The 26,295-nt window shown below is 51.9% G+C and overlaps 1 protein-coding gene across 1 annotated transcript in view; it reads left to right on the top strand.

The window, feature by feature from the left end:
- The first annotated feature begins 205 nt into the window (after positions 1-205).
- The window catches only part of CAPN15 (calpain 15), a 47,804-nt gene continuing 21,714 nt past the window's right edge, over positions 206-26,295 (top strand). Inside the window, exon 1 of the mRNA XM_056866450.1 lies at positions 206-368. The gene's annotated coding sequence lies outside the window, so the exon portion shown is untranslated. The remainder of the gene's footprint in view (positions 369-26,295) is intronic.

The following is a 26,295-nucleotide window of genomic DNA, read 5'->3' as shown; positions in this document are numbered from 1 at the left end:
TGTTTTTGTTTTTTGGTGTGTGTGTGTTTTCTTTGTTTTTCCCAATCAGCACCAGCCTCTCTTTCTCCGACCTTGGGGACTTTTTACACCAATCCATGCCGCAGCTCTGCACCCTTTCTGGCCCACCGTTCACGCCGCTGGCTTGGACCTAACCAAGGGTAAATCTCGGCCCGGCCGGCCTTGGGGGTAGCGATGGGCAGCTCGGCCTCGTCGCTGGCCGCCGAGACGGAGTCGGACCATGGCTTCACAGGGCCAACCTACCCAGGGCACCTTGCTGCGAGCTGGTATAGGAGTAGCCCTGGTGGGCCGGTTTGGGAAAGCGCCCTTATAACCCGGCAGCATCAGCACCTGAATCCCCGGGCACGAAGGTAAGAAAGCACGGGGAGGAGCCTGCTCGCATACCTCTCAGCTTTGTCCTAGATGTAGACCCGCCCGCCATAGAGGCTAAATTGCTAACCGTTGTCCTTGCGGGGTGGAGCTGCATTCCCGTCGAAGTGAACGTTTCCCCATTAGCCAGCCTTCATCTGCAAAAAGAGCTTCCTCCGCTCTAATTCACTCTGCCTGTTCCGATCCGTGTACTATTACAATTTCCCTCGTGAAGCTATCAAAAGGGCTGGATCGGTGTTTCAACAGCTTAGAAGCCAGCATCCATTTTTTAAAGCGCCAAAGTATCAAATCTGACAGTACCTCTTTGGGACAAGGCCGGAAGCGGGTATTTCAGATTCCTGGGTGACAGCGTTCCATGTTCCTAGCTGCGTTTTTCCAACCAAGAATTTTGGGGCCTCTTAAATATTTCACTCCACGTTTGCCTTTAGAAGAAGTTATTTACACGCTTCCAACTTCCTGCTATAAAATCAGTGACAGTATCTCGCAGGTAGGGTTGTCTGTCACAGGGCTAGATTGTGCGTTCAGGTGGGACGACAAACCTTAGCCTGTGAAGGTCCCAGGGGAGAACCGAGAGTGAAAAAAAAACAGCCTTGGAGGGAGAAAGAGCCTTTCCAGTCAGCCCTATGCCACATGCAGCTTGGTCGGGCACCTCTCGAGGTGAGACAAGGGCCCCCAGCTGGTGCCAGCTCGCACCTGCCACATGGGTGAGGACTGCCCCTTGCTTGGGGTTGGGGTAGCCCCTGCAGGGGAGCAGCCCCCCAAGCCAACAGCTCTCCAGGACGTTCCCCAGTGGCCTTAAGGGCCAGTTTGCCCTTGTACGGCTTGTTCTTGCGTTCCTGTCTCCTCTCATGCTCAGTTTGCCTGGACACCTGCCTTCCTTGGCATCTCCAGTCAAAGTCTCTCTGGCAGCAAGTACTGGGAAATACTTCCCTCGGGGGTCCTGAGCCGCAGAGCGCCTTCTCTGTGGTCTAGATGTGGGTACGGCTGCTCGCGGCTCTGCCCCCAGCCGGACTGGTCTCAGCTTCATGACAGGCACACGGTGCCTCTCCTGGCATCTGTCCGCTGGAGAGTGCCTTCTTTCATGGTACTGGCAAGCAGGGTGGATGAATTCCCGCCCAAAGTAAGGCCTGGAGAGCAATTGTCCAGGAGAGGATTTCGATGTGCCTTGATCGAAGCTTCCTCCCTGATGAAACCTACCAGCCAAACAGCTGGTTAATGGACGTGCCTCCCTGCTCAACCCCACCCACCCACGCACACCGCTTCTCTCCCTGCAATTAAAATCGGCCTTCCTGATATCTTACCCTTGAGTCTCTTGCAGATTGAGAGGTATGTCAAAAGCAGCTAAGAATGCGCCGGCCGGTGGGGGGAGGGTGTTGGGGAGGGGGGGTGCCTTGCCTTTGAAAGCTTGCCCTGTAGAGCGCTAAGCATATTGAAGCCTCTGATTAGTGCTTGCTTTTTATAGCTTTTTGTGTGTGTGCGCGCGCCCTTCTTAGCCCGTATGGAAATTGCCGCTTGTTAGGAAACAGCGGTTCGTCCGCGTGTTGTCTTGGCTTAGAAGACGTTTGCTGTGTGCCTGTGTTTGCTCTCTCCCACTCCCCCACCCCCGTCTGTTGCTGTGCGTCCCAAGGCATTTCTTTGCTTGCACCTTCTGCTGAGTGGGGGGGGGGGTTCCTTGTGGCAAATTAATCCATTTTTTTTCTCTCTCTCTTTCAGCTTTGCCTTGAAATTTCTGATCGGGTTTCTTCCCCCCCCCCCCAAGTGGTAGCGACACAGGTGGTTTTTGCTCCTTGCGGTCAGGGGGGTTGGAAGTGCCGAAAAGTAGTTTCGTAACCCCCTCTGGGAGTTTTGGTACAAGCCCCTGCTGCTTGTGGGTCCTGTGCCTCTGAGCTGCATTTCCCCTGCCGCCTTTCTTCCTGCTGGCTGAATATTTAGAAACTTCCCACTGCAAAGGGGAAGCGGCACGACGCAGATAAAGGGATGTGTCCTTCAGAGCAAATTGTGGGCAGTGGAGCTTGGGAAGCCGCGGCAGCGGGGATTGCAGGCGGCTGGCTAAGAGGCCCGCCAATAGCAATATATTTGTATAGCAAGATTCTGAGAGATTAGTCCTCCCTGCGCCCCACAACCATTTTGGCTTCTGCCGATTAGCTCCTGCTAGCAATTTCCACATATCTAGGGGTTGTTTCCCCCCACCCCCATGCGTTAAAAAAAAATCCTTGATGGGTAAGTGGTGCATTGTGGGATGGGAGAGTTTGGTTGAAAACCAGCGCGGTTGGACTTTGAGAGAGAGAAAGAAGGTGGCAGTCTGTTTGTTACCAGCCAGCCGTTATCAGGAAGGCTGAAATCTGCTTTCTTGAGAGACAAATAGGGTTTGATTGGGTGGTGCATGTGGGACAGAGAGGCAGTCTGAAGAAGCGAGCTGTGGCTCACAAAAGCTCACACCGTGCCAGAAATGTTGTTAGTCTTTAAGGTGCTACTGGACTCCTGCTCTTTGCTACTGCTAGTGTCTCTGCAGTCGTGCCTTACCAGAGCCCTGCTGCTAACGGCCGGGTGGATTTTTACACGCATCTCATCTGCACACGGTAAGGCTTATTACAGGTCACAGCAGACCCTGGTCTGAATCGTTCACATACGGATACCATTTTGCTCCCTTCTCTGAAGGAGCTTGGGATGGGTCCCTCTCATTATTTATCCTGGCAACACCTCAGTCTGGCTGCTGAGCCCGAGACTCAGCAGCAGAACTTGAGGCCTCTCGGAGAGCTTTGTGTGCCTTCTGCAGAGATTCGAACTCAGGTCTCCTCGATGCAGTGCCTTCCACTTGGGGTGAGCAGAGCTGAGCTGTGTGTTTCGGTGGCCTCTGATTCCTCTGCTTGGGGCGTGCCCCTACCCTGCTCTGCACGTGATGTGCTGTTCGTTTTGCATTCCTGTTGCTTGCATATGGTTGCCACCTCTGGGTTAGGAAATTCTGGGATATGTGGAGGTGGAGCCTGGGGAGGGTGGGGTTTGGGGAGGGGACTCAGTGGGGTTTAATACCATACAGTCCACCCTCCAAAGCAGCCATTTTCTCCAGGGGAACTGATCCCTGTAGTCTGGAGATCAGTTGTAATTCTAGGATATCTCCAGGCTTCACCTGTTGGTTGGCAACCATATTATTGGATTAAAAGGCCAGCCCTGTGGGATTGCTAGTGCAACCTTTTCATAGCTCTTTCTTGCGAGAAGTTCATCCCTTTCCCTAAGAAGCTGGTGCCAAAAGACGGCGGGTGTTAACTAGCCGGCAGGCCAGCCTGGTCATAACCTGAGTGCGATAAAACAGAAAAGAAAATTGTGTGTTCAAAGTAGAGGAAGGAGCCCAGATGAAAGGGAAAATGCCTGCCCCACCTGCCCGCTGCATATCTGCAGAGTTTTTCATCTGGAGAGACATTGCTTAGGAAAGGTGTAAGGGCTTGAAGAGAGAACCATTTGAGGAAAACCCGAGCAGGACAGCGGACTCTCTTTTAAGGCATCGGCACAGAGGAATAATTCAGAAGTCTCAGTAGAGCTCCTGGCCCCTTTTCAATCAGAAGAGTGATTTACGGTTTGCATTTCAAGGCAGATGGGATGACAGCGTGGGGGCAAAGGCCACAAATCATTGCCCTGATCAAGGCTGCATAAACAGCGTGGAGTTTTCTTTCTCTCTTTCCCTATTTGAAAGCAATAGCGGAGCGGGCACAGTCCAGCACAGGGACTTTGCCTTATGCCCGCTTTTGTTCACCTGGTTTTTGAATACTCTGTTTCAAAGAGCCGTCACCCAATCGGCGGCTGGCAGTCGGCTCGGCTTTCCCTGGCAATCTCTTATCGGTGAAGTCGGCCCGTGAATTCAATCGGCGTGGCTGTAAGAGGCACCTCTGCCCGACTGTGTGTGATGGGCAGAGATTTTTCCAGGCTGGGTTTGCCAAGGCAGAGCGGGCGTCTTCCGTTTCTGTGTGCAGGTGAACGCGGGAACCGTTCAGCGTCTTTGGAAGTCAGCAGGGAAGACCTCACGGCAAGAGGGCCGCAGCTGCATTTGCATTTCCGTTGCCACGCGATTTGCATGGGCCTGGTGCAGATGGCAAACGCACACACCCCAGCAGGGCTCATGGTGTTGCTTGACTGATGCTGTTTGTCTGAGGAAACGGCCTCAGACTGTGTACTTGACAGCTCATACTTTAAAGCCTTGTGGCACCTTTCAAGACAGATTTTTGTGGCAAACATTTATTGTGGCATAAGTCTTTTTTCCCCCCGTTAGAGTCCATTTTCTCAGATGCTGAAAGTGTGAGATGAATGGTCACGGGGCGGGGTGGGTGGGTTTGTAAACATCAGAGACACGGAGTCCTAAATTTGAAGGGGCCATCCAGTTTTCGGGAGGTGGTAAGCTCTCCTTCCCTGGAGGTTTTTAAGAAGAGGCTAGATGGCCATCTGTCAGCAGTGCTGATTCTGTGACCTTAGGCAGATGTTGAGAGGGAGGGCATCTTGGCCACCTTCTGGTCACGGGGTTTGGGGGGGAGGTAGTTGTGAATTTCCTGCATTGTGCAGGGGGTTGGACTCAATGACCCTGGTGGTCCCTTCCTGTGATTCTGTGATTCCTGTTGAATGCAGGAAATCCAAGGCCTGGGCATCCTTGACAGATGGGTCTCCAGTAAGAGAGAGCCTTCCCCCTGCCTGTCATGCTTAGTTCCCTTTTTGAATTGCCCCCACCATGAGGACGTTTCTCCCAATGTTTCAGAGAAATGTGCCTCTCTGTATCTTAATCCCATCAGATCTAGTCTTACCCCTCCGAAACAACCCACAGCAAGTCAGGCTATGAAAAGAGTGCCAAGACCGGGCCGTTTTGATGTAAAAATCAAAGGAATGGGGGTTTACTTTGTTAAGTATACAATTGCATTTTTGCCCTGCCCCAATCTGATTTACGCTATTGCGTTTGTACTCCCGGCCACTGTGGAACTCGAAACGGCGTATGCGACGTTCCCAGGAGGCTTTCCATCCCAGACCCAGGGCTGCTTAGCTGTAGCCAAGGTAGTTTGGTCAAACCCTGTCGAGTTGAGCCGTTTGAATGTGGACAGCTGCCACCAAACCAACTAGGCTTTGTAGCTGGGCTGGTTAAACCCAGTTTGTGCTAATTGCGGTTTATTGTGACTTCCGCACTTCCAATGCAGTTGAGCCGGCTGTCTTCTCTTTGCAGCTGACCGACTGCAGAGGCGGCAGTAAGGGGAAGTTCTTTGCAGGAAGCAGAAAAACTGGCGTACACGCAAATCTTGGTTTGTTACTCGTGCAATGGGCTTGAGGCTTGGTGTCAGAGTATCTGCTTGGCCTGCAGAAGGTCCCAGGTTCAGTCCTGGGCAGTTCCAGTTAAAAGGATCAGGTTGTAGGTGGTGTGAAAGACCTTTACTGTAGACCACTGCCAGAGTAGACAACACTGACTTTGATAGAGCAATGGCCATACTCAGTATAGGGCAGATTCATGTGTACATCTACTGGCTAGCCAGAGTTTGCACAAGGGGCAGGTTATTCTGTTGTCCGAATGCAGCCTTGTTCTGAAACTGATAGACGATGGGAAAACATACAGCAGGTTTGGAAAATCTCGGTATACGTATGGTTTTTAAAATGGTGTTGGAAAAACTTCAAATTTCTTCCTTGTTTTTGGTCTGATAGTCATAGCTGTCAACTTTCTGCATCTGTAAGGACTAGAAAGCTTTTTTTTAAAATGAAAATTACAGTTCTCAGACATCTTTTCTCCCACCCCAGTCTAAGTGCTACAAGGAAAGGTGTTGGATGGAATGCTCTGTTGGAAAGAGGAAAAATATGTGTGTATTTTATTTATTCTCCAAAAGATTTATCAGCTGGTCCCCCTCACACATGGCTACATATCTGGCTTCTGGAAAGATGCTTTGCCCAGGGCTTTATTTCCCCCAAGAAAATTGTGTTCCACCTTTGTCTGGCTTTGTAATCCGTTTGGTTTAAATGGCATGAAGCCCCTTACGTGCTCCAACTCAGGAAATGCTATTGACTCCACCAGGAGGGGTTCTTCTTTCTCCTCCCCCTCCTCCCCCCCCCATCAAAATTCTGAATACTTGAGTGAATCTGTCCACATCTGTGCGAAAGCCAACCACGATGCAAGCATGCGCAAGGGGATTTTGCAAATCTCCGGGGATGTGCTGTAATTGGCACATGGCTTCTGCCTCTCCTGGCAAAGAGTCGGACGAACGCAGGGATAGAGAGATGATTGGAATTGAGTTTGACATACTCTGTGCCCGAGCGGCGCTGAGTAATGCTTCTAGTTTTTGATATTCTAAATGTGAAGAAAAATGGCATGGCGGTTTTCTTCCTTCAGTAACGCAAAGGGGTGGCTGGACTGTGTACAACGGTTCGGAAGTGGAGCTCCTGGTAGTCTGTTTAATGTTATTTGGGGACTGGAGGTTAACATCTCTTGGTGGTTCTCCTGTGACACGTTCCACCCTGAGGCCGAGCCCCACTGTCGAAAGCAAACGTTTTGGTTACCCTACCTTCAAAAGTTAGAATCATAGAGTTGGTACCACCAGAGTCATCTAGTCCAACCCCCTGCACAATGCAGGAAATTCACAACTACCTCCCTCCCACACCCCCAGTGACTCCTACTCCATGCCCAGAAGATGCCCAAGATGTCTTCCCTCTCATGAACTGCCTAAGGTCATCGAATCAGCATTGCTGACAGATGGCCATCTAGCCTCTGCTTAAAAACCTCCAGGGAAGGAGCGCTTACCACCTCCTGAGGAAGCCTGTTAGAAAATTCTTAACTGTTAGAAAATTCTTCCTAATGTCTGGACGGAAACTCATTTGATTTAATTTCAACCCATTGGTTCTGGTCCAACCTTCTGGGGCAACTGAAAACAGCTCAGCACCCTCTTCCATATGACAGCCCTTCAAGTCCTTGAAGATGGTTATCATATCCCCTCTCAGTCTTCTCCTCTTCAGGCTAAACATCCCCAGCTCCTTCAACCTTTCCTCATAGGACTTGGTCTCCAGACCCCTCCCCATCTTCATTGCCCTCCTCTGGACCCGTTCCAGCTTGTCTACATCCTTCTTAAATTGTGGTGCCCCAAACTGTTAAAAAGATAACAAGTGGAAGGCAAGGTCAAAATGTTTTTTGAATGGTGAGCACACAGCCATGCTCAGTGCCCGAATAAAGGAAACTATTCACACTGCTGTGTTTCCCCCCCTCTAAAGTGCGACCACTGTTGCTCAAACATCTTTTACAAAGATAATTGTGTTCTTTGTGCTATAAAATTCCCTGTTTACCCCCGTCCCTCCAAAACAAGACTGCATCCGCTAGTTGATGGATATAATGCCATTGCTGAAGCATCATGGTCATTCACTCCCTGGGCTGTCCTGCCTTTGCGGGAAAATCCCGTCGGGAATTATTGCTGTTGAGCAGCGACGGCACACTATCCAGGCATGTGCGGATGCAGCCCATGTGCCGGTTTCCAGCCACAGCTCTGACTCTTGCGAGCCACTGTCTTTTATTCTCTCCTAGCAGTGCGCTTCGCCCTTTCCGCTCTGCTTGTTGGAGAAGAGGGCGATGCTAATGTCACTCTTCCACTATGTTCCCGGCTTGAGGAAGGATAATCATGTTTGCCCAGAGGGGAAGGAGGGATGACACCAGGATCAGAGGAGCATGCCTGTTCTATTAGGTGCTGTGGAACACAGGCAGGGCGATGCTGCTGCAGTCGTCTTGTTTGTGGGCTTCCTAGAGGCACCTGGTTGGCCACCGTGTGAATAGACTGCTGGACTTGATGGGCCTGGGTCTGATCCAGCAGGGCCTTTCTTGTGTTATTATGTGGTGATGGCTACTGCCTTGGAAGGCTTTAAGAGGGGAGTGGACATTTCATGGAGGAGACGGCTATCTATGGCTACTAGTCAAAATGAATAGTAGTCAGGATGCATACCTATTCTCTCCAGGATCAGAGGAGCATGCCTGTTATATTAGGTGCTGTGGAACACAGGTAGGGCGATGCTGCTGTAGTCATCTTGTTTGGGGGCTTCCTAGAGGCCCCTGGTTGGCCACTGTGTGAACAGACTGATGGACCTGATGGGCCTTGGTCTGATCCAGCACGGCCTTTCTTATGTTCCTATGAATACTAGTCATGATGCATACCTGTTCTGTATCAGAGGAGCAGGCCTATTATATTAGGTGCTGTGGAACACAGGCAGGATGCTGCTGCAGTCGTCTTTTTTGTGGGCTTCCTCGAGGCACCTGGTTGGCCCCCATGTGAACAGACTGCTGGACTTGATGGGCCTGGGTCTGATGCAGCAATGGCCTTTCTTATGTTCTTACGACACCTTAAACTAAACCAGTGTGCAATGGCCTTTCTTATGTTCTTACGACACCTTAAACTAAACCAGTGTGCAACCAATCTTTAGTGCTTTGGAGCCTGTCACTTTGGATTGGGGGTCAAGGTGAGGTAAGCGTGAGTGTGGCTTCTCAAAGGGGCCATAGCAGAATCCTCGGGGGACCAAACATGCACCGCAGGTCCCGCTCGACTGAGAGAGTTACTTATTGTCCTCTTTGGTCAAAACGGGATGCTGGCGGACAGGTTGCGCCCCCCATCTGACAGCTCCGGGTTCAAGATCCACTGCCGACTCGCTGGGCGAAGTTTCAGACTGCCTCTCTGGTCCACCCGACTTGACACGAGACCGCTTTGGGAACCCCAAGATGCTATGGCATTTCCTTGGCTTTTGTTTCCAGGTTTTGGGGTGTCCTTCGAGAAAGAGGGGTCTCCCTTTTTTCCTACTCCAGGAACCCTTTCTATGCTCCTGCTACGGCACTGATCTAGGATAGCGGGAAGCTGCTGTGTGACCTATCTGACCACAGCAGGCCACTTGAGCAGAGGGGATTACAGTGGGATAGTATTGAAGTGGCGCTCGAGATTCCTACCATCGTTTTGAGCATCCCTGTAGGGCGAGCATCAAGGAGGCGCTACAGGTTGTTCTCGCGTCTGAAGGAACCCCTGAGCCGCCTCTGCCGTCTCCTCTTCACGAGTAATGAAGTGCATCTTCCGTTTTTGCCTTGTGTGCCTAAATATATGTATATTTTACCAGCCTCCCGGCTTGAAAATCTTCAGTGCTGCCGGCAGAGCAACTGAGACATCCAGGAAGGTCGAGAATAATATGCTAAATTTTCATTATGGCTCTTTTTTGTTCTTTGATCTGTGCTAGCAGCCTCTACGGTTGTGCATTGAAGTAAAGGTCAAGTCTGTTTGCGTTAGTAATGAGAGAAAGAGGATGAAGATCTAGCCCTACCTGTGTATGGATATATATATATATATAGACAGATGGATAGATCCATATGCAGTCAGGCCACAGGGGGTTCACGGGATGTGGGTATTCTGCCCCAGATTAAAACACATCTTAATTTTTCCATTCAGTTATACACCCTGGGGCGCCCAGCTGCTCAGTGACTCGAGGCCGTCCGTGGGCTTGGCTATTAATTGGATTGCAAACGGCCCAGTTTGCTCTGTGAAGGATGCCGTGTTTTCGACCTGCAGTTTTCTGCATTCCGGTGGAAGCAGCCTTCCGGTTGCCTTAAAAAATAATCACTTTAGATTTCCTTCCTGCCAAGAGGGTCAGAGTGGGCGATTTTGTCCTCCCGACAGCCGCCTTGCGTTTGCCGCTCCCGTCTCTCTTGGATTGGCCCCGGGTCTCCACGGTTTCTTGGTGGTGTCCTGAACTCCCGTCTGCCAGGCGCGACCCTGCTGCCGTTTGTGGTCTCTTAGGCAGAAGCCGGTCAGCAAGGCTCCAGGGTCTCTGCTCTTGCCTCTGTGTGGAGCTGTTCCTTGACCAGCCCTCTTCTGCAGAGAGGGTTCTCCAAAGACAGAAAGTTTTCGGGAAAGAGTTTCTCTGTCTGGGAGGGGGAGAGCCCAGTCCAACAGCTTCCTTGGAACGGCGAGCAATCTATTTCTGCCTGCAGGCTTATTTCGGCCTGCGCTCGCATTTCTAAGAATTCGCATCGGAAGCAAAACCACTGGTGTTTCAAAGTGACATTTCCGAAGCTGTCTGATTTTGAGTCCTGTACTCCCAGCCCCTCCCCCCCCCAATTAGATCACTGTGCAACTTACGCCGGGACCCAAGCTGAGCCTGAGCTTGAATCTTCTCCCTCTGGCCTTTCTCCTTACCGGCACACAACAAATTCAAAGGCACATCATGTTGTTTTTCAGCTCCGGGGCCAAAAGCAGTTGCCTGCCCTTTGCCAGGAGGGTTTGAGGAATAAGTCCAAGTGCATCAATTTCTTTGGGGCTAGAACGATATTCCTAGGCATGAGCAGGTAGATTTCTCCGGGAGCTGGCACCTCGTTTCTTGGCTGCCGAGCGCCTTGGTCTATTTCCAGCAAGCTGTCTCCTTTCCTTAGGCGCCGCAACCTCCAGGCGTTCATTTGCGTAATGTCTATCTTCAAGGTGGGGGTCACCTCCCCCACCCCCGGGAGTTTACTTTAAAAATATTGACATGGTTCCCGTCGCCAGCTCCACATAATTCGCGTCATTCATGCAGCTGTGGCTCCTCCTGGCCTCATCCTGCTCCTGTCCCCCCTCCCTCCGTTCAGCCTGCCTCGATAGCATTTCTAGAGCTAGAGGCCAAGCTGAACGTTTACCTGGCCCTGAAGGGCATCTTCTGCCTGACCCCAGAGAGAGAGAGAGAGAGCTGAGCCTCTGTTGCTGGATGCATCAAAAAAGAGAGCAAAGCTCTCGGTCAGTAGCGCTCTGACCAGCAGGGCACGCTGCAGTGACCTGTGTGGCTCCCACTAGAAAAGCTGCTGTGTCAATTGGCGTCTTGTCTCTGAAGGTGGCAAAAATTCATCCTGAGCGAATGTGCTCTCCTTCTACGCAGATTGACCTCGCGAGCGGCATAGGACAACAACTGTGCTCGGAAGAGGTGGTTTGTCGCGGCAGTAGGCAAGATGTAGCGGTTAGAGCGATCCTAAATAGGAGCTGGTCCGAGCTGTGTCTGAATCCCCGCTTTGCCAAGGAATTCATCGGGTGAATCCTTGGGCCAGTCGCTTTCTCCATCCCAACCTTCCTCACAGGGTTGTTGTGAAGATGCAGTGGAGGGGGGCTGGGCCGCACGTTCTGCCCTGAGTTCCTTTGGAGGAAGGGGTGGGACAAAAAGTGATGGGTCAGAAGACGGGTTAGGCTTTAAACCACGTTGGGTTTCCCCTGGGGAGACAAGTGGGTATAAATAAAGGGAAAAGGATAAATAGTAGGCACCGCTTTTCGTAACTGTGAATTATGAATTTGTTTTGTGTAATGTGCATTTTGTTGTGGCTCGTACCCAAGGGCCCTGGTTTGCTTTAATAGCGAGTATTCATAATTTATATATCCTCTCTTTTTAAAAAACAGCGACTAAACTTTGTTCAAGTGTGCGGAGAAAAACAAAAGAACGAGCACAGAGTGTGCAGCGTTGAGCCTCAATGTGCACAACGTGGCACGGAGTCGGGCATTTGCTGGCAACGAACAAAGTTGCCTTTTCCTTCTGCCCTTAAGTAGCAGGAGCTCCTTTGCCCAAGGGAGTCCGAGGATTTCGGCCCTTCCTGGAACCGGAGATTTCTGGAAACGGATTAGGGAAGGAGAGCCCGGGTAAACTGAGCCCTTAGTCTCTCTCCACACCCTGTAGACCAGTTCTGTGGCTTGTATGCACATCAGTTAGGTCGATTCTTCACAGAAATCTGCTGAAACCAGCCCCTTTCCAAGTGCCCTATCAAGTAACAGTAAAATGAACTATAAAGGCAAATTTAAAATACTGTGTCGCTGTTGGGTATGTTCATGAAAACCGGACCTGGGATATTCTCTGCCACTTGACCTCCCTTCCTCCTCTCCTCGTGAGCCTTGTGGAGTTTGAAGACTTCCTGCTTTAGGAAGTCCTCAGTCTTTCTGGAGTGTCTCTTGCCCAGAAACCAGGCAGAATTAAGCCCCAGTTGAGAGCAACGCGGATGATCAGGAGACCTATAAGGAAAGGCTGAGGGACTTGGAAATGTTCAGTCTGGAGAAGAGGAGGTTGAGGGGGGACAGGATTTGAAAGGCTGTCAATTAGAGGAGGGCAGGGAGCTGGTCCTGTTGGCAGCAGAGGATAGGACTCGCAATAATGGCGTATAAATTATGGGCGGAAAGGTACCGACTGGATGTTAGAAAAAAATATTTACAGTAAGAGTTCTTCAGCAGCAGAATTGGCTGCTTAGGGAGGTGTTGAGCTCTCCCCCGCTGGCAGTCTTCAAGCAGCAGCTAAACACTTTTCAGGGATGCTCTAGGCTGATCCTGCATTGAGCATGGGGTTGGACTAGATGGCCTGTCTGGCCCCTTCCAGCTCTATGATTCTATGGTTGCAGCAACAAAGTGCCCAACCAGGAAGTCTTCCAATCTCCGCTCTGCACACATGGGGGACAACTGAGCCTGAGAATTGCCCAGCCTTGTTTTCGTCGCGAACAAACTCCAGCTTGTGACGTATGAATTCACCCTGCGGAGGCCTGAGGGCTATGGCGCAGAAGAGGCCAAACTTACAACGGTGTGGTAGCTGGACAAAATTACCTTCTGTTTTTAAAAAATTGTATTTAGGGTTGAATTGTTCTTCCGGCAACGGCATTTAAACCGTTTGGCAAGCGAGGCTGCAAAGATGATAAGGGCGGACAGGAAGAGAGAGCTTACCACGAAAGGCTCAAGGAACTAGGTTTTATTTGAGCATGGGAGATAAGGGGAAACTATTAATGATTTTCGCTTTCCTGCTGTGAAGAGAACAACGGGTGTAGAGACCACTGTAGATAGGACAAGAGGCACCAGGTTCAATTTATAGGTAGATGGAAATCTCCCCCCCCCCCAACATGTCAATGTGATTTCTTACAGGAGGTTCACTAGGGGTACCAGCCTCCAGGTGGGGCCTAGAGATCTCCCGGAATTACAGCTCATCTCTAGACAACAGAGATCAGTTTCCCTGAAGAAAATAGCTGCTTTGGTGGTCAAACTGTATGGCATTATACTCTGCTGAGGTCTCTCTCTAGGCTCCGGGTAGCGTTAAGTCTCCCGCTGTCAGAACACTGGCTCTCTTTCATGTTGCCCATCAGCCAGGGCAGCGTGCGGCTCAGCTCTGCCCTCCTGCCCCCGGGCACGTGCTCCGAGATGGCTAAAGAGGGGATTTGTTTGCAAGTTGCTCTTCCCAGGATTTTGGCCTGCGGCTAATCTTTATGGCCACTGCATTGCTGACCTTGGGGATGCAGGGAGGGAGTGAAGGAAATTACGTGGTTAATGGCCGGTGGGAGGGAATTAGAACAGGTCGAGTGGCCAAGGAGGCCTCCGAGCCAGTCTGTAGAGGGAATGAGGGGGAACAGGGAGGAAATGAAGCTGTCTGCCCATCAGGGGCTATTAGTTAGCAGAATCGGGGGACTTCTTAGTATGGAGTGACAGGGTAGTGAGGGCAGGAGGGCTATCTTGCGTCTTTTCTCTGCAAAGAACTTTCTCGGGACCGGTGGGGTGGCGGGGCACAAATTGGTTCTCTTGGCCTCATTTTGGTGCCCCAAGCTCCGGGCCGCAAACTTTGGCCAGAGGCGGATTTGCCTATCCAAGCTGCATTTCCGTTTCTCCTTGCCTGGTGGGCGGTTTAGCATCCTTAGGCCGAAGAGACGGGGGTTGCCGTATTTATTTATTTGTGGGCCCCGGGCTGGCTGTTAAAGTATCTGATAGCCGAGCTATTCCGGGAGCTGCTGTGAGAGGGGCATTGCCCGGGCAATCAGGGAGAGAATAAGCTGCTACTTGGAAGCTGTGCAGAAGCCAGGCTAAGAAATGGCTTTAGGAGGAGGGAGGGAAGGTTGTTTGTTTTATAGGCTCTTTCAGATTCGAATCCCCCCCCCCTCCATACAGAGAGCAATAAATAACCTGCGTGGGACAGCTGTGGACTACCTCTGTCCAGCACTTCTCTGCAGATAGGTTGTTGTCTGACCTTGCGAGCTTAAGTCGGATTTTCCTGGAGCATCAGAGCTTCCCGTTTCCCCTGGAGCTGAGACATAAAGCCTGTCCCCTGCCTAATTGGACTACAGCTCTTGGCAGGAGTCCATAGATGTGAACGGGGAACCACCTGGGTCATAACGTCCGTTCTCAAGCTTGTGTGCTCAAGAAAATTTAAAGCAGATTAGCCACCCCCCTTGGCCCAGTTTTTGCTGCTCTTCTTGTTTTTTGTTTTTTTTAAAGAATGATAACAACCATGCAACTCCCCCCCCCTCCAAATTGTGGAATGTGGATTCTAACGGATCTTTCTGATCATGTGTCTGAAACCAAATTGATTAAATAATCACGGGATAAATGGTGCGACCGTTTTATCAGGTTGATACTAGCATGCACACTCTGTATGGAAGTTACTAATATAGCCCTTAATACAACCTCCATCCCACATGGCTTTTGTACAGGCTGGTCCCATGATCCTCAGCATAGCCTTTTACGAGAGAGACCTCATCCTGAGACCCTGGAGAGCCGCTGCCAGTCTGAGCAGACAATACTGAATTTGATGGACTTTGATGGTCTGATTCAGTATAAGGCGGCTCCATGTGTTCATGGGTTTAACTTAAAGATTTCATTTTCCTTTTTAAAGACCCACATTTGGTTCAATACTGAGCCACATTTGGCTCCAGAGCAGTAGTATGGTACCAAATATGGGTCTTTAAAAAGGAAAATGAAATCAGACCCTCGGTCCATCAAAGTGAGTGTTGTCTGCTCAGACCGGCAGCAGCTCTCCAGGGTCTCAGGCTGAGGTCTTTCACATCACCTGCTTGCCTAGTCTCTTTAATTGGAGATGCTGGGGATTGAACCCTGGGACCTTCTGCATGCCAAGCAGATGCTCTACCACTGAGCCACGGCCCCTCCCCATCAGTGGAGATAGGTGAGATGCTAGAATAAGCAGTGCGTGAAGGGAATGGCAGGCAAAGATTTTTTGGGGGGGATGAAAGGGCTTCTTAGAAATGCTTCACATAATGAGAAGTAAACAGTTGCCAGGAATCCAAGGGTACACAGATTTATCATCTCATCAGACTCGGGTGAGTCCCACCCACAGGAAAGACGAGGCAGCTTCCAAGGTATGCAATCGGTGCATGTCTTGCACATGAGCGCATTGTGCATGGGAGGCTTGAGCACAGTTGGCAGCACCCTAGCGTGGTAGGCAGTGGAGATGTGAGTGATCTGAGCAGACAGCTTCCCTGACCCGTTTCCCCCTCCGCCCTTTTGCTCTTTACTTTATTCACCAGCGCTACAGATTGCTGTGTCAATCCCTGCGGAATTGCAATTACGACACGCAGCTGCTAACAAACCTTCGCTGTGCCTCCCTGACAAGCCAGGGCTGTTGGGCAAGGGGGTACTGAAAGCAGCCTTCTATTGCGGGTCTATTTGGCTCAGAACTCGTCTACTCCGGGGCAACTCTCCAGGGTCTTGGGTGGAGAACTCGCCTGTTAACTGAGCCTTTTGTCAGGAATGGCAGAGTTTGAACTCGGATCCTTCTGGATGCAAAACGAGCGTTCAGCCATTGAGCCACCGCCTGGTTGGTGTCGTGCCAATTTGCAGGCCGGGCAGGTTTGGAGAGAGAGCCTTCCTCCCCAATCCTGTACTTTTTGTGTGCCGAAACTCTAGCTCAGGGATGTCAAACATAAGGCCCGCGGGTCGGATCTGGCCTCTTGAGAGCTCTTATCTGGCCCGCAAGAAAGCCAAGGCAGCCACCCCCCACCCCCCGTCCTGATCTGGGCTGGCGAAGCATGGCCCAACCTGACCAAGTGACATTTATGTCATATCCGGTCCTTGTAACAAATGAGTTCGACACCCCTGCTCTAGCTTGTTTTCCTGAAAGCAGTTTTTACCTAGGGGTTAGATCCTGGCCACAGATCATCCTCGTCTCATGAGAAGTAGCTTTGTGAAAGGCAGGCTCCGATTGAGGAGAATTCTGGAGTCTCTCCGCGCACGAGAGAGAGAGTTTGGAGGAGGTGGTGTAACTCTGCTCTCTTCTTCCGCTTGTCTGTCCACGCTTGTCTGTCTGATTTATACAGGGATTGAGATGATTCCTTTGCCGCTTCTCTGTCAACACTAAAATGCATTAAAAAAGCAATAAGTCCATCATCTGAATAAACACGGCAGAGCTAGAGTTGCAGCATTAAGAATACAGAGTAAACTCTGCAGTGTATTTCCAACACAATAAACTCAATAAAACTGGTTCAGCAGACAGCCATAAGCTGAAGCAGAAAGCCCCCCCCCCCCCCGTGTGCTTGAAAACGTTTTCATCTGGCACTGAAGACGGCTTAGGAGGCAGGTGAGTGAAAAGCAGGGAGGGCTTTTCACCGTTAAGGATCCAGCACAGAGGGGGGAAAGCCCCGTCTCAGGTCCCCACTTCAAGAACTGGAGGTGGTGATCTTAAACGGGCTGGCGAGTCGATATGGGCGAACCCTGGGGAAACCAGCGCTCTGAATCGTGCCCGTAAATCCAATCGGCAGCCAGGGTGGCTCTTTTAAAGCTGGCACGATGGGTTCTGTCGAACTCACCCCAGCTGATAGCTTTGCCCGCTGCGTTTTGTACCATTTGAAGTTTCTGGACGGTCTTCAAAGGCGGCTGCTTCTATCCTCCCTTTAGCAGCCAGCTGCCCCTGAATATTGAGTAGCCGAACACATCCAGCCCCAGCTACGATTTGTGGTTCTGCAAGCCTAGGGTAAGAACTGGCTTTGCACAGCCATCAATTTGATAATAAAATAATACAATCGTAAGAGCTGGAAGGGGCCCTACAGGCCATCTAGCCCAACCCCCTGCTCAATGCAGGATCAGCCTAGAGCATCCCTGTCAAGTGATTGCCCAGCCTCTGCTTAAAGGCTGCCTGTGAGGGGGGAGCTCACCACCTCCCTAGGTAGCTGAATTGGGGTGTGTGTGTTTGTGAAACCTCCATAACTTTGTTCCAGTGAAGCTCCATGCTCATCTGAGGCTTCTCCTCAGCTTAGAAATAGTTCCGAAAGCCCCAATGAGAAGGACATGCTGGGGTTTGTTTACTTACCTGGCAGGCCTTGCCCGTCAGAGTTGAGAACTAAGTAAGAGGCACCTTTGGGGTCCCCAGAGCATAGTTTAAAACACTACCCCCCCTTCCAAGTCTTGCCCCCTTGGTGTTCTGCAGACAGCCACTGTTCTGCGGTGATGCTGCTAAGTCAAGAGAGAGTTGGCAGGGAGTTTTCCATACTGCCGGGGAGCCCACTCTGCTGTTGCACAAGGATGGAAAGTGCCATCAAGCGGCAACCGACTTACGGTGACCCGGTAGGGTTTTCAAGGCAAGAGGCGGACAGAGCAGGTTTGCCATCGCCTTCCTCTGCGTCGCAACCCTGGGCTTTCCTTGGTGGTCTCCCATCCAAATCCTAACCGGGGCCGACCCTGCTTAGCTTCCAAGAGCTGCTGAGATTGGGCTAGCCTGGGCCATCCAGGTCAGAGGAGAGATAAACAGAGGTGCTTTGCAACCGCTTCCCTCTGCATAGCAACCCTGGACTGTGGCTCAGTGGTAGAGCATCTGCTTGGCATGCAGAAGATCCCAGGTTCAATCCCCGGCATCTCCAGTTAAAGGGACTAGGCAAGTAGGTGATGTGAAAGACCCCAGCCTGAGACCCTGGAGAGCCGCTGCCTGTCTGAGTAGACAATACTGACCTTGATGGACCTCGATGGTCTGATTCAGTATGAGGCAGCTTCACGTGTGTTCATGTGACTTCCTTGGTGGTCTCCCATTCAAATCCTAACCAGGGCCAACCCTGCTTAGCTTCCAAGAGCTGAATGAGATCAGCCCAGCCTGGGCCCTCCATGTCAGGGCTGTTTTCAGGGAAGTCCTCTAAAAGAGCTGCCAGCTTTCTCTTCAGGGTGCCATAGGAGTGGTGTCTTTGTATGCTGAGTGTGTGTGACTGGCCCAGTTGCCTATCAGGGCAGGTGCGCTTGCTCGACGGCACCACAAAGCGAGCAGGTGATTAAGGACACTGTTGCGGTTTCCTTCCCTCCTGGGGACGCGGCGTCCCCTCCTTATAACAGGTGAGCTCAACGTCGAGCCTTTGCCCTTCCTAGATTTAATGTCCCGCCACCTGTGATTCTGGAAGGAAGATTTTTTTTGGGAGGAAACCCTTTCAGATAGGCTTTGCCCCTGTGGTAACATTTGCGTTGAATCAGTTGTACATGTGTCATTTCATGGTAGATTTTGTGCAGAAATTCACGGTAAAAATGTAAGGCCTATTTTGACAAATGAGTTAAATTCTTCTGACTCCCTTAATGCTCTTTTTCTATTGAATAATCGCTCGTCTGATATATTGGAGAAAGCGGCGCATTTTCTGAGATTTGCTAGGAAAATTTGCCAGCAAGTTAATTAGAAGAAGAAGAGTTGGTTTTTATATGCCGACTTTCTCTACCACTTAAGGGAGACTCAAACTGGCTTACAATCACCTTCCCTCCCTCTCCCTACAACAGACACCCTGGGAGGTAGGTGAGGCTGAGAGAGCTCCAAGAGAGCTGTGACTAGCCCAAGGCCACCCAGCTGACTTCGTGTGGAGGGGTGGGGAAACCAATCCAGTTCACCAGATTAGCCTCCGCTGCTCATGTGGAGGAGTGGGGAACCAAACCCGGTTCTCCAGATTAGAGCCCACCGCTCCAAACCACCGCTCTTAACCACTACACCACGCTGGTTTTATGAACTTTAGCATCATTTCACTCATTTTTTGTTCTAACCTTCTCAGCAATGCTTATTGCAACAGTTAGATGTTATTATGGGGTCACTCCGTATATTGATTTTATGCCAATAAAGGAGATTGTGATTGTGTGTGTGTGTGTGGGGGAAACAAAGCAGGTGAGCTCCTTTGGTGGGAAAGCAGGTGGGGGGGGGAAAACAAAGCAGGATTTCAATATCACTGATTCTCCTCTCCCCCACTCCCCGTTATGTCATTGGCAAACTGGTTTAGGACAGCTAGTGCCGAGCTAGTGCCGAGCTGCCTTCAGCGATCCCGTTTCCTTTCCTGAGCAGCATGCGTCCGTGCAAGGTTTGGCCGGCTGAAAGGAATCATTTCCCACCGCCTGGTGGAACGATGCACACGTGCATGCCCGGTTTTGCCAGCGGTCTGTAACAGCTGTGCGCCTCCCCCCCGCTCCCCCCCCCATCCCAGGAGGAAGGTGGAGTGTCAGCCGGCTGCTGCGCGGAAGCAGACCACAGCTCTCTGCACACCCCCTCTCTTGGGCACTAGCTAATTTTGCACTCCGTTGCGCTCGTGCACAAGCCCTGAGAGATCCTGGGGGAAAGAGGGAGGCGCAGGAGATGGGGAAGGGGGGGTTTTCTGAGGTTAATAAGGGACACAGTTGCTCAAAATAGTCACGCTCCCTCGGAGCCCTTCCTGAGGATATGGAGCTTGGTCCCGTCTCTCCCCCACCCAAGCAAATGATTCATGCTTGTCCTTGGAGGGCTGGGGGGCTTGCCACCGTCAAAAGAATATCACCGAGGACCCTCGTTTCGTTGGCTCCCGTGGCATTAACTTGAGCACTTGTTCCCCCTAGCAGGGATTGTGTGTTCCAGGCTAGGAGCAAAGTACAGACGGACGTTGGCTTTTTTGTCGAACGGAAGATCTAGTGGCAAGTCCTGCTTTGAGGCTCTGGTCTGTTTTGGACAGGCTTTGCCGTGCCGTGTCGGGCGGCTGCCATTTGGGACCGGCCTCCTTCAGCGTGCGAGGCCAGTGCGACCCCTCCAGCCTGTTAAGAAGAGCCTCGATTGCTACTTTCCACGAGAGCTGCCGAGACTAGAACTTGGAGCCTGTCCGTTGCATGCGAGACCATTTCCTAGGTGGGGAATTGTCCTCAGCCAGGCTGGCCAGTGGCACCCCCCGCTCTCCGGCCCAGTCCAGATGTCCAGGGCAGGCAGGGACATCTGTCTAGGCTTTGTCCTCTGTGTGCATCTGGGAGCTCCTGGCTCATGCTCAATGGCTGTCCCCCACCCCCTCCGGGCTGAAGCTAGGTGGGGGACAGCTGTGGGGGTCCAAGACCGTTGCAGTGCGGTGTTTGGTGTCAGGCCTGGGCTGAATTTTCCACTCAGCCCTGATGGGGTACTGGGTGGCCACTTATCCTGTGGCCTAGCCTATCTCGCAGGGTTGTTGTGAAGATGCCACGGAGGAGGCGAGAACCCAGTGTACTGCTCTGAGCTTGCCGGGAAGGGCAAGATTTTTTAAAAAATGAAGTATCGGTAACATAGAATAATTGGAGGTGTCAAGAGGTTTAACTTCGAGCCTTCTGCATGCAAAGCAGGGGCTCTGCCTCTAAGTCATGAACCCCTCCTCACAAGCTCAATCCCATTTAGGGCGGAGATATCCTCAGTAGCCAGATGTTGCCCCTGGCACACCCGCCCCCCAGAGGTCGAGCAAAACTAAGCATCTTCCAGATGTAACTCAGGCACGTTTTGTGACTCACGTGACAAAGGATGCTTTAAATGGCTGCGCCGGTTGCGTTTCGAAGCGTGTTGTGTGTTGATTTCTTGTTTTCCAACATTACCTCCCTTGCCCCGAGCCCTTGGGGATTCAGCCAGCTCAGAAGAGAAATGTGCTTTGGCAGCGTGCATGTCTGGTCAAAGGCTGCAGCGTAAGAGTCTTTTCTCAGCGGCTGTATCCCCTGTCGGCCTCCGGTGCTGCGTTTCTAAGCAAACCCCCCGGAGGCTGTTGCCTGCAGAGCGTTTGTTAGAGCACAGAGCCAGCATAGCATAGCGATCAGAGCGTCAGACTAGGCTCTGGGAGGACCCAGGTTCGAATCCCCCCCTTGCCATGGGAGCTTGCTGGGTGACCTTGGGCGAGTCGCACCTTCTCAGCCTAACCTTACCGCACTTCGCAGGGTCGTTGTGAGGGTAAAGCGGAAGAGAGGAGAATGGTGTCGTCTGCTTTGGATCTCCATGGGGAGAAAGGCACGGTTTAAGTGCAGTAAAATAACAATTGAGAGGCGGTGAGGGTGTGGTTGTTAGAGTACTCAATTTAGGAATGGGGAAACCTGGTGACCTTGGGCTTGTCATTCTTGACCTAACCTACCTTATGGTGTAGTGAGGGTACACATGAGCACATGAAGCTGCCTGATACTGAATCAGACCATCATGGTCCATCAAAGTCAGTATTGTCTACTCAAGACCAGCAGCGGCTCTCCAGGGTCTCAGGCAGAGGTCTTTCCCATCACCTACTAGCCTAGTCCCTTTAACTGGAGATGCCAGGGCATTGAACCTGGGACCTTCTGCATGCCAAGCAGATGCTCTGCCACTGAGCCACGGCCCCTCCCTGCTTGCTTAAGGCCTGGTTCCCCTTTTTCCCTGTGAACTGCCATCCTTTCCAGGGCTGAATTGAATTGCCCCCTCCCCATTTGGGGGCAAAGCAATTTTCTAAACAATTGTGGGAAGACCCCGAAGAGCCAGGGAGCCTGCGGATTCTCATCTAGCCAGAGATGTGAGCGAGGAAAATCAGCAAATAGAAGCAGGTGGGAGGTCCCTCTTTGGGAAAAAAAACCCCTGGGCTCAGACGCACTGGAGTAAAAAGAGAGAAGGTGATTAGCATTTTCTCTGCCTCTGGTGTGATAAAGCGTTGTGCCCGCCTGGTAGGGTAGCTGACGCTCAATGGGGCCCTGCTCCTGAAGATCGTCAGATGGCCGTTTGATCCCTTCAGACGCCGCATGCACCTTTCTTTCTTGCAGCATCCTCAACTGCCTTTGAGGCTGGATTTGCTATGGTAGAAATTGGGTGCAAATATTCCCCCCCTTTTTGGGACGAACCCCCCTCCTCCCACGCTAAAGCTCTTAAATTATTATCAGTATTTTGATTTTCATCAAGGGAGTGTTGGCGCTGGCGAGGTTCTCCGCATTCCACTAGGCAGCTTTGTGAATTCATCTGGGTCCCGAAGTCATTTGGTTTGGCTTTTGCAAACCTTAATTTGTTCCCCAGGTATTTTGATGCGTATCATATGGGCTAGAAGCTTTATTTTGAAATGAAACCTGGGATACCATAACTGCTATTGAGTTCTGTGGCCGGTACTGTGTTGTGTGGGGTTGTGACATGCGCCTTGACTGGGGTCTCCTGCGCTCTTGGTTTGGTGCTCCAGTGCTTGGATTGGAGACACGGGAGGCACCGCAAGAAAAGGGTACCTCAGTACCAATGACAGCTCCCTACGCATCAGAGTGGCTTCTCATATAAGCTGTGTTATCCCTTTATCTGCAGTTGGGAGCTGTGACGGGCTTGCTTGCAAACGGTGGTTAGACCACGAGTTAAGAGTGGAGGCGGGAGTGGGCCTTTCAGCCCGGCGTCAAAATTGGATCACTGATATTTTTCACGTGTGTGTTTCCCCACTGACGTTTGTGGATAGCGGGGTTGCGTGCATGGAAAGGCGTTCTATCCCGAGTGTGTTCTGAGGGTGTACCCACAGAGGTTATCGGCCAACTCTCTTCTGTGGCATGGGGAATGCCACTGACCACACATGCAAAAAGCCGCATGCCGGTTTGGAATGCATCTTGCTTTAAGTAGCAAACAGGTTAATAAGAACATAAGAACAAGCCATGCTGGATCAGACCCAGGCCCATCTAGTCCAGCAGTCTTGTTCACACAGTGGCTAACCAGGGGCCTCCAGGAAGCCCCCAAACAAGACGGAGAGGGTCGTGGCTCATCTGGGGAGGGTGTGGCGGGGGATGGACGTTTACGAGCTGGGGAAATCCACATCGCAAGCGTGGCGTCGGCACATTTTCGTTGCCTCTCAGACTGAGAGTGCTGAAAGAGCGTCGCTGCTGAAAGGAGAGCTGAGTTAAATATTGAGCTGCACCATCTGTCTCCTGAGTTGCTCTCCAGAGTCCGAGATCTCACTCAGCTGCTGCTGCTCGAGATCCTTTACTTGGCGGTGCCGGGGATTCACTACTGGTGCCGTGGCTCAGTGGTAGATCGTCTGCCTGGCATGCAGAAGGTCCCAGATTAAATCCCTGTCATCTCCAGTTAAAGGGACCAGGCAAGTAGGTGATGTGAAAGACCTTTGTCTGAGACCCTGGAGAGCCGCTGCCGGTCAGAGTAGACAATGCTGACTTTGATAGGCCAAGGGTCTGATTCAGTATAAGGCAGCTTCATGTGTTCATGTGTACTGGGAGACCTCCATGCAAAGCCCATGTGCTCGACCCCTTCGCTGTGGGGCCCTGCCTATGGAAGTGGGCCGTGCCCGCAACTCTTACACTCATATCCGCAGCACTGGCTCCCCCCCGGCTTCATTTCTTCCCGCCGTAGCCAGGGTGACTCACTCACCATAGTGGTTTGGCCACGCGTCGGCAAGGTGGGCACCAGCAGGAAGGCAGGGGAGGACTTTTGATTGCAGTTCTGTAATGACTTGCCACCCTCGGTCCTGGAGCGCTTTTTTTGCAGTGAAAAAGAGGCCTTTTTTTTTTTTTTTTGCAAAGGCTTCGCAGCGGTTGTGCCGCTTGTCAGCACTCAGGTTTTTACTTAGCACTTGAGCAGCTGCCATCAGGCAGTCGTTTGGCACTCCCGGTTCCCGCTGCGAGCTCTGGAATTACAGCGTTTGCCAAGGGCCCGGCCCTTCACCTGCCCACCCCCCTGAGTCCAGCACTCCCCTCCATAAAACATTGAGGTGCAGGGATCGGGAGGCCCTCGGAGCCTTGTGCCAAGGCAGCCGGCACCTCTGCTGGCAACCCGCTTTGTTCCTGGGTGCCGAGCAGGCGTCGGCGCCTTCCAAGCGGAAGCGGTTCCAAGGACGAGCAGAAATCCGTAGGTGGCTCTCTTTCTCTCCGATTTGGCGCCAGGGCTGTCTCGCCACAGCGGCAGATGTTCCGTTTAGCGCGGGCCAGCAGGCTGCCAGCGACTTGAGGCCGGGCACTCTCCCAACAAAGACCGCGGCGGCATCTTGCACGCATGCGGAAGGCCTGCTGTCTGGCCCTGCCAGATGCCAGGGAGGGTTGCAGAGAAGCAGAAGCCTCACTGCGCATGTGTGGCAGATGGGGTACGGTGCAGATGGTGCGCCACCCCTACCCGGGGAGGACTTGTTTATATGTTTGTTTGTGGCTTACTGTTGCAAACGAATCGAGCCTAGTGGCTGGAATGGTGAGTAACAAGCTGGGAAGTCTGGGTTCAAATCTTGCCCCCCTCACAAATTCAGCAGGAGGCCTTAAGCCGGCTTCCCTCCCCTTTACAATGCTGGGACAAGGACTGGCAGCGGCTCTCCAGGGTCTCAGGCAGAGGTCTTCCACATCACCTACTTGCCTAGTCCCTTTAACTGGAGATGCCAGGGATTGAACCTGGGACCTTCTGCATGCCAAGCAGATGCTCTACCACTGAGCCACAGCCCTTGCCCAAAGGAAGCAAAACTGTCGGAACATTAGACCAGACCCTCAGACCAACCATACCCCAGTAGGTAGTCAAGAAAAGCCTTTTGGAGCGAGAAAGCCGGCCTTCCGTCTTACCTGTTTTGGGGGAGATCTGGAGATCAGGATCCTACGAGCATCTCAGCTGGGTTTCAGCTGGAGCCAAAAAGCCGACATGCTCTGGGAAGCAGGACAACCTGTCTTTGCAAGGCAAGTCCAGGGAGATTGGTGACATCACAATGTGGCCTCCTCCCGGTGGCCTAGCTCAGCCCCTGCGCTTGAGGGGCCAGCCCACTCAAGGAACAGGCTCCCCCGGGCCCTGACGCTCAACCGGCACATCATGAAGAGCGACGGTCCAGGGGCTGCGCAGAATTCCGCAATCGATCGCAGGCTGACTGGTGCAGAAAATCAAAGAGGTGGTTTCATTGCAAGGGGGAAACAAGGCGGGCGGGCTTTGCAGAGCAACTTCTTAGTACTTCTGTTCTTTCTCCTCGCTTGGCGTAACTGGGAAGGGCCATATTTCAGCGGTAGAGCCCCTTTGCATGCCGAAGGTCCCAGATTCAACCCCCCAGCATCTCCGGTAGTAGGGAGTAGGTGGTGGGAAAAGTCCTCAGACAGAGACCCCGGAGACCTGCCGCCAGCCCGATGTGGGTCTCCCCCTTCCATGCTGCAAACCATTGTATGCTAGTGCTGGCCCTTTGCGCTGGAGTGAACAGGACAACTAGGAAGGCGTGGAAACCGGGAACCTGCAAAAGGATTGACGTGTTGAGTCTGTATTTTAAACAGAGAAGGCCGGGGAACAAATCAGTCCGTGGCCTTCTTCATAGTATTCTCAACCGTGTTCGAATTAGCAGGCAAGTTTCTCGCTCTCACGGTTCTGGAAATAAGTTTCTTTCCCTCAAACGTGTCGGCTAAACGAGGCAAGCCATGCCGCTGGAAGCCCAAAGTCACAGCGTCTCTTCGGCTTCCGCAATCTGTCAAGGGCTGACTCCCTATTTTTCATGTTTGCGGCAGGCGAGTTTTTCTGAATATAAATGTTGTCGGAGAGACGCGACGCCGTCCGCCGATCGCAGGCTTCCATCTGCCACGTCGATGGGAACGCTATGCAAATTATGTTAATTGCACGCTGCTGAAAATGTGCGAATCGGCTGTGCTTGCAGGCTGGCGTGATGGGATTTTTTCCCCCTCCTCCCTCTGATGTGGCCCTTGGTGGCTTGCTAGCCCCAACCCTTCTGGGAATCCTCTAGCGATGAATTTCTGCTGTGTGTGTCGTTGCAGGAAGTGAGGCTTTCCTTCGAGATCCTGCCTAGGATTTCTGCCACCTTTTTCTTTTTGTTACTGGGCATCTCCTAACCCTGCTGTTCAAATGCTGGCAATGCTGTCCTCTGGCTTTCCAATTCTGTGAGCAGAAAGGACCAAAAAAGCCATAACTTTACTCGCTGTCACCACCAGGATATCATTTAGGAGCCATCCAGCGTTCTCTGCCTCAGCTGCTGGCAGTCTGCTTCTGGGAAGTGTACAATCGGGGCCGGGAATTGACAGTCTTCCTCTGCTG

This window comes from Euleptes europaea, chromosome 21 (genome assembly GCF_029931775.1).
Source record: "Euleptes europaea isolate rEulEur1 chromosome 21, rEulEur1.hap1, whole genome shotgun sequence".
NCBI classification, from domain to species: domain Eukaryota; kingdom Metazoa; phylum Chordata; class Lepidosauria; order Squamata; family Sphaerodactylidae; genus Euleptes; species Euleptes europaea.
The sequence above is the reverse complement of the archived record's forward strand: the minus strand, read 5'-3'. Positions and strand labels throughout refer to the sequence as shown.